The sequence below is a fragment of the Rhipicephalus sanguineus genome, chromosome 4, assembly GCF_013339695.2.
Source record: "Rhipicephalus sanguineus isolate Rsan-2018 chromosome 4, BIME_Rsan_1.4, whole genome shotgun sequence".
Taxonomy (NCBI): domain Eukaryota; kingdom Metazoa; phylum Arthropoda; class Arachnida; order Ixodida; family Ixodidae; genus Rhipicephalus; species Rhipicephalus sanguineus.
Genome location: NC_051179.1, coordinates 201,859,988 through 201,878,103, shown reverse-complemented (window position 1 = coordinate 201,878,103; position 18,116 = coordinate 201,859,988). Strand labels below are relative to the sequence as shown.

Genomic DNA, 18,116 nt, shown 5'->3' with positions numbered 1-18,116 from the left:
AAGATCACGCTCGTAGCAACGTCGCCGCTTTGACTCGGCTTCCGCCGCGGAGAAAGCCCACGGATGGATGGATGCTATGAGCGTCCCCTTTATAACGGGGCGGTGACAAGTGTGCCACCAGGCTCGAAAAAAAAGAAAAAACCTTTACTCTTTTTTCTTTTTAGCGTTGGCCTAGTGTCTTTACTTTAATTAAAACTATTTTACTCCAGAAGAAAAAAAAAACCTTAAGTTTTCAGCTCCGTTCTGTGCCCTTTACGGCAGAATGTCCTTATTTTTTTCCCATTATTTATTTTTGTCCTTTCTCTCTAGTTTTCTGCCACCAATACCCTAACCGTCTCTTACTTATTTCAATCGCGGGTGTGTTCAGCTTTCCATTGTCTCTAAAACCCAAGGGGTCATGTAGGCTCGTGCCCAAACGTACACCTGGGTGGATGTCTCCACATTCAATCAGAACATGCTCCGCCGTTTCCTGATCTTCCCCGCAGCACGTGCATTGTTCTTCTTCTTTACTGAATCTCGCTTTATAACTACCCGTTCTAAGGCAAACCGATCTCGCTTCAAACAGTAAAGCGCTTCCCATTGAATTGTCGTAAAATGCCTCCCTCCTTATTTCATTTTTGCCCTTTCGGTAGTTACTCAAAGCCGGTTTTTTCTCCATAGCTGCCATCCAGTAAATTCTCTCCGCCTCTCTGACTTTTCGCTTAACGCTCTTTGTTGACATACTGCTTACACTACCAGCCGTATATTTACTAGTGAGCCTCCTAGTTCTTTTTCTCCACTGTGTGTCCACGCTCTTCCTATACAAATAACGGAACACCGTCTCTGTCCATCTACTCTCCTTCATATTCCTTAGCCTTTCTTCGAACCTTATTTTGCTCTGAGCCTCCCTCGCCTCAAAACCTGCCCATCCCATATCGCCCTTTGCAGCCTCATTTGTCGTCTTCCCGTGAGCACCCAACGCGAGGCGTCCCACAGTCCTTTGATTTATATCCATTCCCGATTGCACCTCTGCCCTCATGCACACCACTGAGTTCCCAAAAGTAAGCCCCGGAACCATTACACCTTTCCACAGACCTCGAAGCACCTCGTACCTATTGTATCCCCACAATGCTCTGTGCTTCATTATTGCAGCATTCCTCTTTCCTTTTGCTGCTGAGGCTTTTTCCTGTACCTCCATGTACCTGTCACCCTCATTTATCCATACTCCGAGGTACTTGTATTCGCCCACCCTCGGTATTTCTTGGCCGTGTATTGACACCGCCTGATCACAAGGGTCATTGAATACCATCAATCCACATTTTGTTACACTAAATCCTAGTCCTAGAGCTTCCCCTTCCCTTCCGCATATATCCGCCAGCTGCTGTATATCCTCTCGACTGTCAGCAAATAAGACAATATCGTCAGCATAAAATAATCCTGGAAGCTTCTGCTCAATCATCACGCCGCCCTGTTTGTGTGACAGATTAAAACCAAAGTTGCTACCTTCTAGTGCTTTTTCCATATTCACCATGTACAGCATGAATAACAGCGGGGACAAAGGACATCCCTGTCTCAGCCCCTTGCTAATCTCAACGTTCTCTTTGCTACTCATTCCTTCCCATTCTATGCAAACTGTATTTTCTCGGTATATCTCCCTCAAAAGCTGTATACAGTCGTCGCCTATGCCCATTCCTTTCAATATATCCCACAAAATTTCCCGATTAACGTTGTCGTACGCCCCAATGATGTCTAGAAAAGCCATGTACAAGGGCCTATTTTCTATTTTAGATATTTCTATACACTGAGTGAGAACAAACAGGTTATCGTCTAACCGCCTGTCGACTCGAAATTCATTCTGGAGTTGTCCCAAAATATCGTTGTGTTCTGCCCACTTTTCTATTTTCATTTTTACTGCTTGCATCGCCAACCTGTATAGTACCGATGTAATGGTTAGTGGTCTATACGAGCGAATGTATCGGATGGATGGATGCTATGAGCGTCCCCTTTATAACGGGGCGGTGACATGTCTGCCACCATGCTCGAAGAAAAAGGAAAAACTTCCTTGTTTCATGCTGGCCTAATACCTTGTCTACATTGATTAAATCTATCTTATTATACCAAAAATATTTATAAATTCACGGTCTATCTCTCTGCCTCTTAAGGCAGAATGACCTTATTCCCCCCCCCCATTATTTATTTTTGTACTTTATCTCTACTCTTCTGCCACCAATACTCTAACCGTCTCTTACTTATTTCTATCGCGGACGTGTTCAGCTTTCCATTGTTGTCCCTAAAACCCAAGGCTTCCTGTAGACTCGTGCCCACACGTATACCTGGGTGAATATCGCCACATTCAATCAGTACATGTTCCATCGTTTCCCTAGTTCCCCCGCAGCATGTACAGTGTTCGTCTTCGTTACTGAATCTCGCTTTATAGCTTCGCGTTCTAAGGCAGCCCGACCTTGCTTCAAACAGTAAAGCGCTTCCCCTTGAATTATCATAAAACATTTCCCTCCTTATTTCGTTTTTTCCCTTTCGGTAGTTACTCAGAGCCGGCTTCTTTCCCATCGCTGTCATCCAATAAGTCCTCTCCGCCTCTCTGACCTTCCGCTTAATGCTCCTTGTTGCCATATCGCCCGCACTGCTAGCCGTATATTTACTGGTGAGCCTCCTAGTTCTCTTTCTCCACTGCGTGTCAACGCTTTTTCTATACAAATACCTGAAAACCTTGTCTGCCCATCTACTCTTCTTCATTTTCCTCAGCCTCTCTTCGAATCTCATTTTGCTCTGAGCTTCCCTCACTTCAAAGCCTGTCCATCCCATATCACCCTTTACAGCCTCAATTGTCGTCTTCCCGTGAGCGCCCAACGCGAGGCGGCCCACCGTCCTTTGATTTACATCCAATCCTGATTGTACCTCTGACTTCATGCAAACCACTGAGTTCCCAAATGTAAGCCCCGGGACCATCACACCCTTCCACAGCCCTCAAAGCACCTCGTACCTATTGTATCCCCATAAAGCTCTGTGCTTCATAATTGCAGCATTCCTCTTTCCCTTTGCTACCACTGCTTTCTCTTGTACCTCCATATATCTATCCCCCTCATTTACCCATACTCCGAGGTACTTGTACTCGCTTACCCTCGGTATTTTTTGGCCCTGTATGAAGACCGCATGGTCTTCGTGATCATTGAATACCATCAATCCACATTGGTTGCACTAAATCCTAGTCCTAGAGCCTCACATTCCCTTCCGCATATATCTGCCAGTCGCTGTATATCATCTTGACTGTCCGCAAATAAGACAATATCATCAGCATAAAATAGACCTGGAAGCTTCTGCTCAACCATCGTGCCGACCTGTTTGTGTGACAAATTAAATCCAATGTTGCTACCTTCTAGCGCTTTTTCCATCCTCACCATGTACAGCATGAATAACAGCGGGGACAAAGGACATCCCTGTCTCAGCCCCTTGCTAATTTCAACGCTGTCCTTACTACTTATTCCTTCCCATTCTATACAAACTGTATTTTCTCGGTACATTTCCCTCAAAAGCTGTATACAGTCGTCCCCTATGCCCACTTCTTTCAATATATCCCACAAAATTTCCTGATTAACGTTGTCATACGCTCCGGTGATATCTAGATAAGCTATGTATAAGGGCCTCTTTTCTATTTTCGATATTTCTATACACTGGGTAAGAACAAACAGATTATCGTCTAACCGCCTGTCGATTCGAAATCCATTCTGAAGTTCTCCCAAAATATCATTTTGTTCTACCCACGCTTCTATTTTAATTTTACTGCCTGCATCGCCAACCTGTATAGCACCGATGTAATGGTTAGCGGTCTATACGAGCGAATGTTATCCTTTTCTCCCCTGCCTTTATAGATTAAGTTCATTCTACTTTTTCGCCAACTGTCTGGTATTTCCCGCTCCTGTAAGCACTTTTCTACGGCTTTCAGCAGTGCTTCTTTAGTGTTATGTCCGAGTTCGTTAATGAGGCTGACGGGAACCCCATCTAAGCCCGGAGTAGTGCGCTTAGGAATTTTTCCTTCGGCCTTCTTCCAATTGAAATTCTCTAGTACTACACCTTCGTCAGTTGCACTCCTTTGCGTACTATTACCTACCGGGGGAATCCCCTGGGTGACCTTTTTAAACGAATCGGCTGTTATCTTTCGGATGTAACCTAGCGCTTTATGTCCTTCCAATTGATTTCCTCCTTCATCTACCAAACGTTGTTGCATTGTGACAGACTTCCTACCTAGCGCTTTTAGGTGGCTCCAAAATATCCTAGGCGCGGCCTTCTTCTTTTCGCGAATCTCTGTCATCCAGCGTTCACTTTCACCTTTAATTTTTGCCTCGACTAATTTCTGCACGATGGATTTTTGCTCTAAATATATTTCCCATATTTGGTTGACTTCGTCCTGTGGCCGCTTCTCTTTTTTTTGCCTTTCTGTGCTCCCGCGATGCCTCACGTCGCTTCTCGATCGCCTCCCGGATTTCTTTGTTCCACCAACTTTTTGGCTTTCTCTTTCCTTTCCAACAAATAGTTTTCTTCTCTTTTTCCATTTCTTTTGTGATTATATGTAGCAGCTCACTATACTTCCAGTCTTTGCCTGGCAGTTCGTCTACTTTTTCTTCGACTCTTGCGGCTACATTCGTTATTTGTTTGTCATTTAGATACAAGCTGCCAAATTTTGATTCTATGTTCTTATTTTCAGTTTTATATCCCATTTGTAATATTATGCGTTTATGATCACTACCCAAGCTGTTAATGCCTTCCTCGTCTATTCTCATCTCTCTAAGTTTGTCATATATTCCTTCTGTCATGAGACAATAATCAATGCTCGATTGCCTGTTTCCGACTTCCCACGTGATCTGCCCCTCACACTTCGGCCCCACGTTAACTATCTCAAGACTATGTTGCTCGCAGAGATCTACCAATAACTTGCCATTGGTGTCTGAATATCCGTCAAGGTCACGAATGTGAGCGTTCATGTCCCCTAGAAGGATTATTTCGGCATCATGACCAAATTCTTTAATATCGGTGCTTATGCATTTCACTATCTCCAGATTCTTTTCTCTGCAGTTATTCCCCGTCCACAAGTATGCTACACCTAGCCACGTTTTCTTTCCACCTACTGTGCCCGAAACCCAAAGGTGCTCTGAACACGTCTGCTTCACTCTATCCCATTTTGTTCTGCTATGAATTAGCATTCCAACACCCCCACCTCTCCTTTCTGATGTGATCCTGTTACATCCTTCCCAAATATAATTGTCAATATGTGGTGGCTCTTCCAAGTCTCTAAGGTGTGTTTCTGTAACCGCATAAACACCTATCTGTTCCTTGTTTAACTGTCCCTCAATCTCTAACCATTTTTCCTTTTTTCTGCCACCCTGCATGTTAATGTAACTAATTGCAACACGCGCCTTCTCCCTTCTTTTAACTTTTCTCTGGTTTTTCGCTATACTGCCTGTCAAAGAGTCCCCCTGGTTGTTTTCCTCATTACAAGCTACCCTGGGCACCGAAGGGCCCGCGTGCCCCCCAAAAAAGCTACTGCGCGTCCCGCAAGTCGCCAACCCACCTCATGACCAAGCCTCCTATCGAAGTGTATTCCGTCTCTTTGAAAACCACCCCACCTGTGCACCTCTCTGTTTATTTCCACTACCTCGATGCCTTTCTTTCGACTCATATGCCATATCTCTTTGTTTGCGTCGACAACCGCTCTTTGCAGGTTGACGTCACGCACCGGTACCTCCGGTATTGTGCATACCACTATCTGCACCTGAGGGGAAATGGCGCGCATGTCATCTACCCCTTTCGCTAATGTGGTCGCTAGTTCGGCTGATTCTTCATTCAAGACGTCGTTTAGACCTCCCGCGATTATCACGAGGTTACGTCCATTAGCCTTAGTTGCGAGTTTTGCGCTAGCTTGTCTCATCACTGATCCCATCCCATGTCCCGGGAACTTCCCTATTAAAACTCGTTTGTCGCCTCTCACCCTTTCTTTGACTGCTTCTGCGCATCTAACTAAATTCGAGTCCCCGGCGATTATCACGTGTTCCGACTTTTCTGCTGGACTCTCCCGCACCTGGCCACTGCCTCGGTTATTAGCGCGTGCCACTGCTGCTGTATTGTCCCCTCCCCTTCCCAAAACTACTTCGCGGAAGCTAGGTCCTGTGACCCTTGCACCTGTCTTTTCCAAACCTGTTTCCCCCTTCGCGTCTACCACTGTAGGGGTCGGTGCCCCTCTGTTCCCTCTGTCGCTTGCTACCTTTGCTAACCCCTCCTCGGCTGACTTAAGCCTTTCCCCCATAGCCATCGTTTTTTCCCGCTCGGTCGCCAACGCATTTTCCAGCTCGGCGATTCTTACCATGAGCTCATTCTGGGCAGCCATCATTATTTCCATTTTCGCCTCTAACTCGCATTGCTTACACTTGGCGTCAGCTCCCTCTGTCTTCTCATCCGTACCAACCTCTATTTTCCATCCCATTCCGCACCCTGAACACTTTACGGTCTTTTTGACCATGGCTAGATCGTTCACACGGCGGATTAAATACACTTAAATCCAAATGTGGTCGCTAGTCCGGCACGGCAGCGCCGCGGCGCGGAAGTTCACCGCAAAAGGCCCTCGCTCCTCCCATGTATGCGCGCGGCGCTTTGGACACTCCCCCTATTCTAGGTCACTCTACCTGTGCTGCATCGCGTATGGTGGAGTGAGGGAACGCTGGTGTGGCTTCAGGGAGGCGGGGGAAATGCCCCCTGCCAACGACCATGCACTCGTGTCGGTCGTTGCTAGATTTTCGCCAGTGAAACAGCTTTATCTCACTCAACGATCACGGCATTAGTGGGAAGCTTTCGGCAGCCAACAACAAGGCATAATTCGAGCCTACATAATGAAACCATTCTTCGATGAAGTGTTATTTCGAATGAACCAATGTTTACATGTTTGACGAAGGCAAAATTATCTTCATCGTCATAAGATTTACCTACACATTTTTTAAGGAGTAAAAGAGAAAGCTTCTTCCTGCAGGAGCGTTATATCTTTGACGACGTTTTCTAACATTATCACGCGATAACCTTTGATACATTGTAGTTACTCGTACTACTAAATATACCTCGAGAGTGCGCACTGCCTTGTCCATTTGTTCCTTGCCATTTACTCAATGCTGAATTTGCATTACACGCGAGATCGCGCCGTCACGGAGCCAGTATGCTCCAAGTTGAATAGAAATTGATACAGCAATTAGTTCCATGGCTTCAACAAAATTTAATTAGCATCATTTTCTGATCAATACACTGGTGGATACTCTTATAGGTAATGCGCATGTATTCAATTTCTTTTTTTTTTTAATTTGTCCTCGCTTTATGCCTGGTTGAGCCCCTTCAAAGGAAAATAAACCCTCGATCGTGATGCAAAAGAATTTGACCACTGATATCTCAATTCCTCACATGTTCGACGTAGCCAATTTCTGTAACACGCTTCTTACAGAGCTGCAACAAGCTGCCTACTATCTTTGAATGCAACCGCACTGTGCTGAACGCAAGTGTCAGCCTGATTTACATATATATCTGTGTCAAGTTGTATAGTAACTTTGATGGATACAGCAGCCCTCAAATATCCCATTTGCTAGTTATCTGACTTTGCAGCTGTCATGCAGTGCTTTCTATTAGCACGATGCACGCATTTTTGCAGTGTGTGCAGCCCGATAGCAGAATGCGCTTTGTAACTGCGTAGCCCGCGACTAAATACACAAGGTGAGCATCGCTGCGTTGCTCTGTATAGTCGATGAAAGTATAATAAATAAAATAAAACAAAAGAAGAAAATAAAACGTTCAGATTAATTCATTTATCACTTGCCCGTGCTTGTCACAGACGCACGCAAAAAGCCTTTGCAGCACTTGAACGGGTTCAGTACATTTACCTTGTGTCAAAATGTTTTTTCACAGATGGCCGAATTCTCGCTGTGTCGCTCTGTCAGCCTTTGGGATTGCCCGCTTCCAAGCTGCTAATCTGTCTGCATGCCGGCGTATGGGAAAGTGACACTTTTTCTGCACATGTTCTGCACACCCAATCGCAGTGCCTGGCACAAAACAGGGTCCTTGTGTATATCTTCTTTGTCTCCGTGCGTTTGCGCGAATCCGTTAAGATGGTCGCTGAGTTTCTTCTTTTTTTGTACACGTCATTCCTCTCAAGGAACACTAACACAGGGAACTCGTAAAAGCACGTGCACGCCAACGAAGCTGACAAGCTTCCGTCGCAAGCGGCTTCATGGCTTCACCAAAACACCCCCATCCCCCATGCGAGCAGGCAGCGCCTCCGACTGTCACGCTATATCTCGACCTAGCAGAGGGATCGCGCAACGCAGCACCTTAAGGCTTCGGGCAAGGGAAACACGGCTCGCTTTTCACACCTCCCCATTTTAGCCACCCTATCTTCGGTAAACAGAGAGCGTACCCTGTGGGGGCAATCCCAGAATTCATTGCGTGCCGCGCGCGTTGCAGACGGCCAACAGACGACGCGGAGCGGTACCCAGTAAACCACGAATGTCCATGGTACGTAGCGGTATAATCCAAACATCTAGGACGAAAGAAGATGTCTTATTTGCGTCTGAAAGATGTCCAATTTTCGCTTTGCGCAATGTGGACGTCTAAAAGATATGCAAAGGCTTATTGTAACGGACGTACAATGCACATGTACGCTGTGTGAACGATGAACGCATTTTGGACGTCAGTGACAGACGGTGCACATTTGTGCTTATTTTTCACAAAACACCGACCTTCAAGGGATTAGAAATAATCAACGAATGTTTCAACGACACTAAATCGGCGCATCCACTGAAGTCTGGCATTGATTCCTCGCGTTAGCTCGCAGAAACGGATGCAACAAAAGAGAAAGAAAAAGAACGGAATAAATTGGGCGTTTGCTGATGAAAACACCGCTGTCGTCTGCTCCTCAACGCTGCCAAAGGCGCGCGCTGCGTGTTCCCCCACCTCTAAGCGGCTCGCGCTTTTTTTTTCCCGTCCCTTTTTGGTTTTCTTTTCTGCGTGGCCTCCGACACTAACCGGCGGTGCACGCGCCTGCCAATCTCGGAGGCCATGCTCCCTGCACCGTGGTTGCGGCTCTGCGCCGCAAGGCGCCGTGTCTGTCGGTACGGTATGAGTTGTGCACACTGTACCATCGGTGCATTTTATTTGTGTTATTTTTGTGATGTTATCTGGCCATCCACGGACGCCCGTTCTAACGGGAGAGTGATATTTGTTGATCCCGGCCCACATCTTGAAGCCTACATTTTAAGTCTCAAAGGCTATGCTTACTTCCGTTTGCAACGCAAAATACGTCATGGCCGCCATGATTTGTACAAAAAAATCATTACGTTTGTAAAAACTTACAGTTACTTCTAAATTACAATGAGCGGCAATATAAAGCATGAATTTGTACATAATCTTTCCCTAAGTTGTGACCATGGTTGTGACACGCGTCGACGTCGTCCCCATCACCGCCATCGCCATCACGTTTCCTTTCGCACATGTACGCACATTGCGTACATGTTTGTTTGGACCAGTCGTGGTAGGGTCTTGAGGTTTGGTCCTGCCAGGGCCAACGCTGCCAGCAGCGACGTTTGTCCGCCGCTTTTTATCTGACGTATGTGCACTTACGTTGACCGCTGTTGGGTGTTGTGTGGTGGATGTTCTCTGGCTGTGTCGCGTGCAACAAGAACAGTAGAAGAGTTTCTGAACTCCGGTCGCCTCGGCAGTGGGCCATTGGCCAGCAAAGGTACAGTACGTACTACTTACGCTCTCTTATGCTTTCCTTTAGTGAATAAGGCCGTTGTGTAATGCGTGAATGGAGGTTTTTGTTTCTTTTCGCAGTTGCGTGTTCCTAAACCCATAGTTCATACCGTGTCGTCTGGCGTGGACGTAGACCACTGTTGGGTACTGTGTCGCGTACAGCAAGAACCCTGTCCGCCCCGGCAGTGGGCCATTGGCCAGCAAAGGTACTGTCGGCCGCAAAAGTTTGCGGGATGTGCAGCGCGTGGCCGAGCGACGGAAAACTGCATTGCTGCGTCACCTACCGTAATGCGACGGGTGTTGAGGCTATTGGCCGAAGCCTCCGCGATTAGATCCGGCAACGGCACGTTGTCTAAACGCGCCGTCGCTAATCGCCGAGGCCGATAGTCTCAACACCCGCCGCATCACGGTAGGTGACGCAGTAATGCAGTTTTTCGTCGCTCCGCCACGCGCTGCAGATCCCGCAAACTTTTGCGGCCGACAGTACGTTCTCTTATGGTTTCCTTTAGTGAATAAGGCCGTTGTGTAATGCGTGAATAAAGGTTTTTGTTTATTTTCGCAGTCGCGTTTTCCCAAACGCACAGTTCTGTATCGCCGTGCATGCCTCGGTGATATCGACATCATTACTTCTGCTTCGTTTCCTTGATGTAATGGTTTGTAGCTGCCAGAGTAGCCATGATAAGCTTTGTTTAGCCTGTCCTTTTGTAGTACTGTGCATTTGTTAGCGTTGTTTTTCGTGGTATGTCGCAGCTGTAGTTCTGTTTTTATTTGTTTAGCTGTCTGCGCTTGCTTGTTGTCTCTTTCCCTAGCATGCCAAAGCTTAGTTGGAATGAGCGCCATGCTCAAATCAGCCAATGGCGGAACTGTGCACATACACGCTATGATTTGTGGACTAACACATCATTTGTCGAGAGAAGAGGGAGCAATGTTTAGGTGACTGAGAATTTATTGTACAATCCAGGGCTCGTGCTGCGATATAATATTTGGCTTGTGTGTTCTCGGGAGCCTCGACTACCTATTGGCAGCGCTTTCTGACCATGCTCAAAAAGTGTTGCGGGTCCCCTGTAAGGTAGCGATACCGGCTAGGTGAACTGATTAGCTCCTATATTGAAAATTAGAAAATGGGAAAAGTACAGTTTGCCTTCATAGAATGGGGAAATTCTCTTGCAGTTCATTGCAGTCAGTGATCCAGTTCCTTAATTCGCTCCTGAATACTGCTTGATCGCATGCTTATTCAAAGGCTGTTACCTAAACAATCTACACGGACCTCATCGAGGTTGTGTGAAAGCTAGTATTTGGAAGTCTATATATATATATATATATATATATATATATATATATATATATATATATATATATATATATATATATATATATATATATATATATAGTCTCGCAGAGAAAACGAGCCCTAAAAGTAATCGTCTGTCCTATATATATATATAATACAGCGTTTGTAGCCGTATTTAGTGCATAACACACCTTTCCTTTCATGTTAGCAGTTTTAATAAAAGCAGCGCTTCATTGTTTGCACCTGATTGGGAACTAATGCATCACACACAATGCTTAGTCGTGTCCAGTATGAATGTTCTCAAGCTTTCAAGAAATGTTCTCCGTCACCATTTAATGATGATGACACCATACTTGACACCCTTGATGGAAGGCCGTTTGTAGCAGGTTTCAGCTTTGTACTTGACTCTTCACTGCAGTTAATGCCCTGACTCATTTTATCCTGGAGAAAAGACATATTACATTGGATAATAATTAACTTTCACCTCTTCCAGTTAATTACTTAGGTGTCATGTTTTTTTAAAGAATTTAATCTACTTTTCTTGAAGCAGTGCGCCTTCATGTCACATTTTTTGGGGGAAAGACCGACAGTCTCTGTCAGTCTTTTACGATAGTTTTGGGTGCCCTCTCAAAGTCATAGTCATTTGGGTGCCCTCTCAATTTACGATAGTTTTGGGTGCCCTCTCAAAGTCATAGAATTGGGGCTCCATTGATGTGTTTTGCAAGATAGCCATTTTAAGGCATAAAATAGAAAGAGCAATGCGACAAGTTTCTCTGGTTCAAGCAGTTTCATGAACTCTCGATTCCTTTACTGTACCGGCTTTATTTTTTTTTACCTTCCTTTCTACTTGAATCCAGGCACACAGCGATCGGACTGAGCATATCAAGTAGCCCCTCCTGTGACCCACAAGACCACACTCATTCGGCCGAGGAGCCTGTCTGGACTTACGTTGAGAGTGCTGGCAGACAGTTTGCTTTTCTGGACTTATGTTGGGACTGCTGGTGGACAGTTTCGGTTTTAGTCTTCAGCTGGTGCACAGTTCACTTTTATCACACCGCCTCATTTCTTTTGAGTGTATCTGCGTTCTCTAGACATTTAGCCTGTGTTCTTACACGTTGAGAGTACTCCTATGGTTTACAGCATTGCTTTGCTCATATAAACTTTTGTGATACTGCCTTGTTGCTTTCGACTCACTTCATTCTCTTGTCATTTCGCCAGTATTGAAACACTCTTATGATTGTATGTGCAGTAATCTTTCAGGGCAATGCATCGTACTCATTGTGTGTAACAAAACATTGCAATAGCCTGAGAAGAGTATTGCACATTTGATGTGTTATCAGATGTGTTATATACCTAAAAGGAACAATGTGAGGTATGCAGCGCGCTCTCCATAGAAGGCAGTACAATACACGAGGGTAGCGATGCGGGCTTGTTGGTCTGTCATGGTTCTTGGATGTGGGCGCGAAAAGACAAGGACGAAGGGAGGAAGACACACACACTGGCGCTACTGACAACAAACGTGTCTTCCTCCCTTCGTCCTTGTCTTTTCGCGCCCACATCCAAGAACCAGTACAATACAACTGCTCTTTTATGCCGAGACACCTACACCTACTTCCAAAATCATAAATACTAAAATTTACAAAATAGTGATTCGCAACAGTTACTTTCAGGTTACAACAGTACATATAGCGAGCACTCAAGTGAGCGAAAAGTATTGTGGCCTACAGTCTGTCGAGCGTTCGTTTTTGAGAGCCATAATTAGTGCACCTCACAAGCCGCTAGACGTCATGTGGATGCGAGTTTAAGGAATGAACATCTTTTAATATGTACTGATGGGCTAGTTGGTGAGCCATGATTTTCGAATAGGCAGCGCACAAAAGGGCAACAAATACGCACACATAAGACTCAAACACAAGCGCTGTCAGCGCTTGTGTTTGCGTCTTTTATGTGTGCATATTTGTTGCCCTTTTGTGTGCTGCCTATTCGGAAAAACATCTTTTAAATGTACAGAACATCCAGCCTTAATATCCATACAACGTACTGAGAGCGTGATCTGGGTGCATTTTAGATGATCTATAGTACATCCGTGAAATGTCATGTGGAGAAATGTAGATATCCAGAAGATGTACTGAATATCCCGAGACTAGCATTCTATGGATATCTAATGGACATTCATGGTTTACTGGGTAGGTATGGCGACAGCAAGAAAGCTAGCGCGCCTCGAGTTTTTAAAGGCGGTCTTTTTGTCCAGTTCGTCTGATGATGACAGTGAAGATGAAATCTTGCTGAGCTTGGCTATCAGACCCAGCGATGAAACGCGGAAAGTGCGCGATTTCGTGGGGGAAATTGTCAAGCTCTACTCTGACATCGACGTGAGTAAATATAAATATGCACTTCTTAAGAGCGCTGAATTCGTTTTGATTGCGATGTACTTCGGTTCCTTTCAGTTCCGGAAACACTTCCGAGTTCCAAAAGACGTATGCTATAGCCTTATAGCAGACTACGAGAGCTCTCAGTTCTACCCGAAAGCTGAGCGAGGACGTAGGCCGTAAAAGACTTCAGAAGAACATGTTTTGTCGTTCCTGTGGTAATTGTTTTGCTACAGATTTTTTTACGGCATCTGCGTACAATAATCAGCTAAGCAGAGTAACCTTGTGCAGGTTTGCTGGGAATAAAGCTTCTCTTAGGGCCGTTTCCGTGCTGTTTGGCATGGCGGAGAGCACTCTCCATGATATCATCGACCGTGTGGCCAACTTTTTTGACAACATCAGTTATACACTTCCCCGCAACTAAAGAAGAGAAAGTGTTGTCGAGCATCAGGTTCGAGCAGGTGTTAGCGTTCGTCATAAACAGTCAGGCGTCTCAAACTTGTGCGTGTGTGTTTTGTAGGGAGTGCCACGTGACAAGCCGCTCTCTCTCTTTGCACACACACACACGAGGTCCGACATTTGACTTCCCCCTATTCTAGTCGCTGCGAAGTGATCGAGAGCTTGTCGTCTCGACGCCTTGATGAGGGACGTAGCCAGTGTACTTGCTTTTGATGGGTCTGTTTGTCACAATAAAACACAACAGAAGCCACGTACGTTGTCGTCTGCTCGTTACCTATCTGCTGCATGCATTGCGAGTACTGTCTTAATTACCTACCCGATAGAATTTCATCTAGTTGAGGTTTTGTCATACAACTGTATATTTTTTCCCGTTAACAATCACATCTACTGACGCGCTCATCGTGGAGCAGACGATGCAAACCGCCGGCCAGAGCACAGTGGGGCGCACAGTCCAAAGCACGCGCGTCACGCTAGGCGGCGGTAGAAGTGCGCACCGAAACGGTGCATCTTATCTTCGGTATTAATTCCATTTGCCCCTCCACGAAACCGAAGCCTTTTGCCCCCTTTTGGTTTTGGGGAAGTTCGCGACAACTCCGGGGAACAATTACCGAAGATGCTGTCAGGAGATCTTCCGCTTCGGCGGGCGGGGAGCCCTAGGGACCATCGAGACACCATTTGTGCGGTGACAGTGTAACGCCGCGCTACACAAGCCGATCTGGGGGACGAGGCCTCACAGGCCGGTATCGCCTTAGTGGCCACTACAGTGTTCTAGAAGCCACCAAGACAGCACCAAAGTGGGCATGCGAGCAGCACCCGTGGCACGATGCCTCATGCGCAACTTTTCTTCGCTCCGCAGATTGTGCTGATGCTGACTAATCCTTCTTTCAACTTCTGCACCCGGCCGTATCTGCACTACCGGAGGCGTCCACCATGATGCCGTCCAAAATCGCCACGAACTCGTCAACCACACGTGCGACCTGCCCAAGTTTCCGTCCTTCCTGGATGTGACGCTAGACGGACACCTCTTCGCTTCTTGGACGTCATCACCGAATGAATTGCCGCCTTTTCCCAGCCTCTTCAAAAGCAACCTACTGTCGTACTACTCCTTCAGTGGGCATGCGAGCAGCACCCGTGGCACGATGCCTGATGCGCAACTTGCATTCGCTCCGCAGGTGCGCAACTGTTTGGCTCTTTATGCTAAACGGAGTGTTTTAATTATATGTATTCTCTTAACAACTGTCCTTTGACTGAGGTTGACGAATATAAATATTTAGGTGTCACAATTACAAGCCGCCTAACATGGTCAAGTCACATTAATAAAACATGCTCATCGGCCTCTAACAAGCTCGGTTTTTTGAGACATAAATTAAAAACAGCGCCCTAAGAAATAATACAGTTGGCCTACAATGTGCAGCCGGCTACCCCATGCAGCTGCTCACAGCGGTGGCTGGTAGTTTGTTAAGAAAGTGCTCCCGTGAAAACCCTGATGCCGCTCCGCAGACGCGCAGAAACAAAATGGTTGTGGTGCCTTATCTTCACAGCCTAAGCCACAATCTTAAAAAGATTGGTAGAAGAGTCGGTGTGGACGTTGTGTTCTCTGCCCCGGTAAAACTTTCAGGGTTGTGCGCGCGTATTAACAACCCCACCCAGGAGCGCATCGTCTGCAGTAAAAGACACCGTGAACAGTTCGTGCCGTGTGCGGAAGGTGTTGTGTATTGCATTAGCCTGTCATGCGGAAAAGAGTACATCGGCCAAACGGGCAGATGTTTAAAGGACCGCCTACGAGAACATTGCAGTAATGTCGGCAAGCTAGCAACGAGCGGTCATCTTGCCGCACATTGCATGCGCTTTGGTTGCAAGCCGAGTTTTAATAGAACGAAAGTGATAACGAAACATGCAGATCAGATGACGGGAAATTGTAGAGGCGCTCGCAATTAACAAGAGCGAAGATTGCGTTAGCAGCCCTTGTGTATCGTTATCCGAAAAAGAGATAAAGTTCTTGTTGCGGTAGTGGTGCGTGGGTGTCACTCTTTCCTTTTGTACCTGGGTATATTATGTTTCCATGCGAAATAAACCTCAGTTGTTAGTAGCGCTGTGTCCTCGTGTTTTCGTGCGCTAAATCTTCGATAGTCCAGAAACTTATATAAGAAATTGAATTTCAAGACAAACTCGACATACACATACTTACACTCTTGAACCTTACTTCGCACGTACTAATATTTTCATGAACTCGTTCTTTCCTTGGACCATCAATGATTAGAACGCGTTACCTTGTGAAGCATTTTGTGACAATGAAAATCCTGACATTGGTAACTATGCATCTTCCTGTTTTTAACTGTACAACTCAAGATCTCAGACTGTCTCACGTTGTATTTGATTTGCATTTCTAGTTACGCTTTGAATTTTCTTGCTGTCATTTCAGTTTGTTCAATTGTTATCATGTGTTCTACTGCCTTAAAATGTTTTTGCTTGTGGAGCTAGGTTTGCACTAGGCTTACCTACGAGCGCGACCGTGTAGGGACGCGACGTTCTCCACTGCCGCTGCGTGCGACGACGCTGCGGCCGGGTTCGTCGTTTTCTCCGACACGGCGCAGAAACTACGCACGAGGCAGGGTAACAACAACAACGGGTTTATTAACCCAAGATGCAGCACAGTGCGACACTCACGGGCTTGCAGGCCGTATAGGGAACTCCGCAAGACCGAGCAAGTACGCTTGCCTACGGCGCGACGACACACGCACGAGGGCCGAAGTCGAACGCACGAACGAGAAGCCGCCTGCTCAGCAGCGCGCAACCTCTCGTCAAGGCCTGAGAGCATCTCCCGCGGGCAAGCCCGCGCGAGACAGAAGCGAGCTCAAGGGGGAAGGGGGTTGTCACTGGCGGCCAATGAAGACAGGCGTTGCGCAGTGTCGTAAGCTAGCTTGGTGGCGTGAGCATGTGAGCATGTCGAGGCATGCCCGGACGCGCGCCCGCGTGCCGGGAAGCTGACGCATGGCTCGCACCAGACAAAGAGGCTTGGCGCTGCCGCCGTGGTCTGCCGATTAACAGCGGTTCCCGGCGCTCGAGCCGCGCGGGGCCAACACGCGCGCTAGCTGGGGAATGAGGCGCCCAAGGGAAGGGCGCGCTAGATTCCCACATTGCCCCCTCCTAAAGACCGAGGCCAGCCTGTGAAAGAGGCTGTCCGAGGCCAAGTGGCAAGGTCAGCTCAGCCGCAAGGGGGCTGGCCAACATGGCAATGTCCAAAAGGATGGTGTCGTCTTCCCCAAAGGTACAAGTCCATAGGTCGGCCATGGCCACACGGAACGTCCCACCAAAAGTTCCACCACAAGTTCTACCACTGGGGAGAGCCCACTGCCGGGAGAAGGTCCACAGCCCAGGAGGAACGGGGGCAAGACTGCACAAGGGCGGGCAGCCAGCCCGCTTGAAGTTCGCCGGACTGGAGAGGTTGGCAGCCGGGAACGTACGAGGCGTGGCTGCAAGTTGCGTGCGGCAGCCAACCGCCGGAAGTCGCTGGGACGGGGACGGGACGGGGACGGGGACCGTTTTAACATCATGCGGGAACCCAGATGTCCTCGCGGTTCTTACTGCTTGGACATGTCCCACGTCCTGCACGCTTGCACCATCACGGCTCCATACACCACTCGGATTGAGCCCCAGGACGACTACCGTGCTGCGAGGTACTATACCATCCTCTGCTGCCCACGCAACCGGGCGCTGCTAATTGGTGCAGTGCGCGCATTAAGCGAAGCGCTTCCGCATATGCCGTAGTTTATACTAGGGCCTGTTCACCATTACACCTACACATCGGGGCCTTGTGAGGTGGGGCTGGCACAGGGGCCATTCCGGTGGGGCCCTTGGGTCTCGGCCAGCCTAGCCTCGCAACGCTCCTTCACGCGTTTTCGGCGAGCGGATCGGTGTGGCCGTTCCGGGTGCCCTGCCCACACAACGTCTGTGACATTCCTTGCTCAGACGGTCTCTACAGCTTCCTCCGCTTTGGTGACGTCGCCTCCTGCGGATGCCAAACCTGTTGACTGCTGTGGCGCCTTCTGGACGCTTGTGTGCGCTTTGGCCGTGCCTTGGACGCCCTAGGCCGTGTGGGCCGCCTGGCCTTGTACCTGTGTGTTTAGATTCATTTATTTATTTTATTTTATTTCATTTTTTTTAATTTTTATTCTTTACGTTCATTGGGCAAGTTTCGCCCCACTGCGTCTTGTGTCACTTTCATC

The 18,116-nt window shown here is 47.3% G+C and overlaps 1 long non-coding RNA gene across 1 annotated transcript; it reads left to right on the top strand.

Moving 5' to 3' along the window:
* Nucleotides 1-9,559: 9,559 nt before the first annotated feature.
* LOC125758175 (uncharacterized) lies at nt 9,560-12,348 on the top strand. Its single transcript, XR_007415933.1, has 3 exons — nt 9,560-9,757; nt 9,853-9,977; nt 11,920-12,348. It is a non-coding gene; the product is annotated as an uncharacterized LOC125758175 (long non-coding RNA).
* The last annotated feature ends 5,768 nt before the right edge of the window (nt 12,349-18,116 follow it).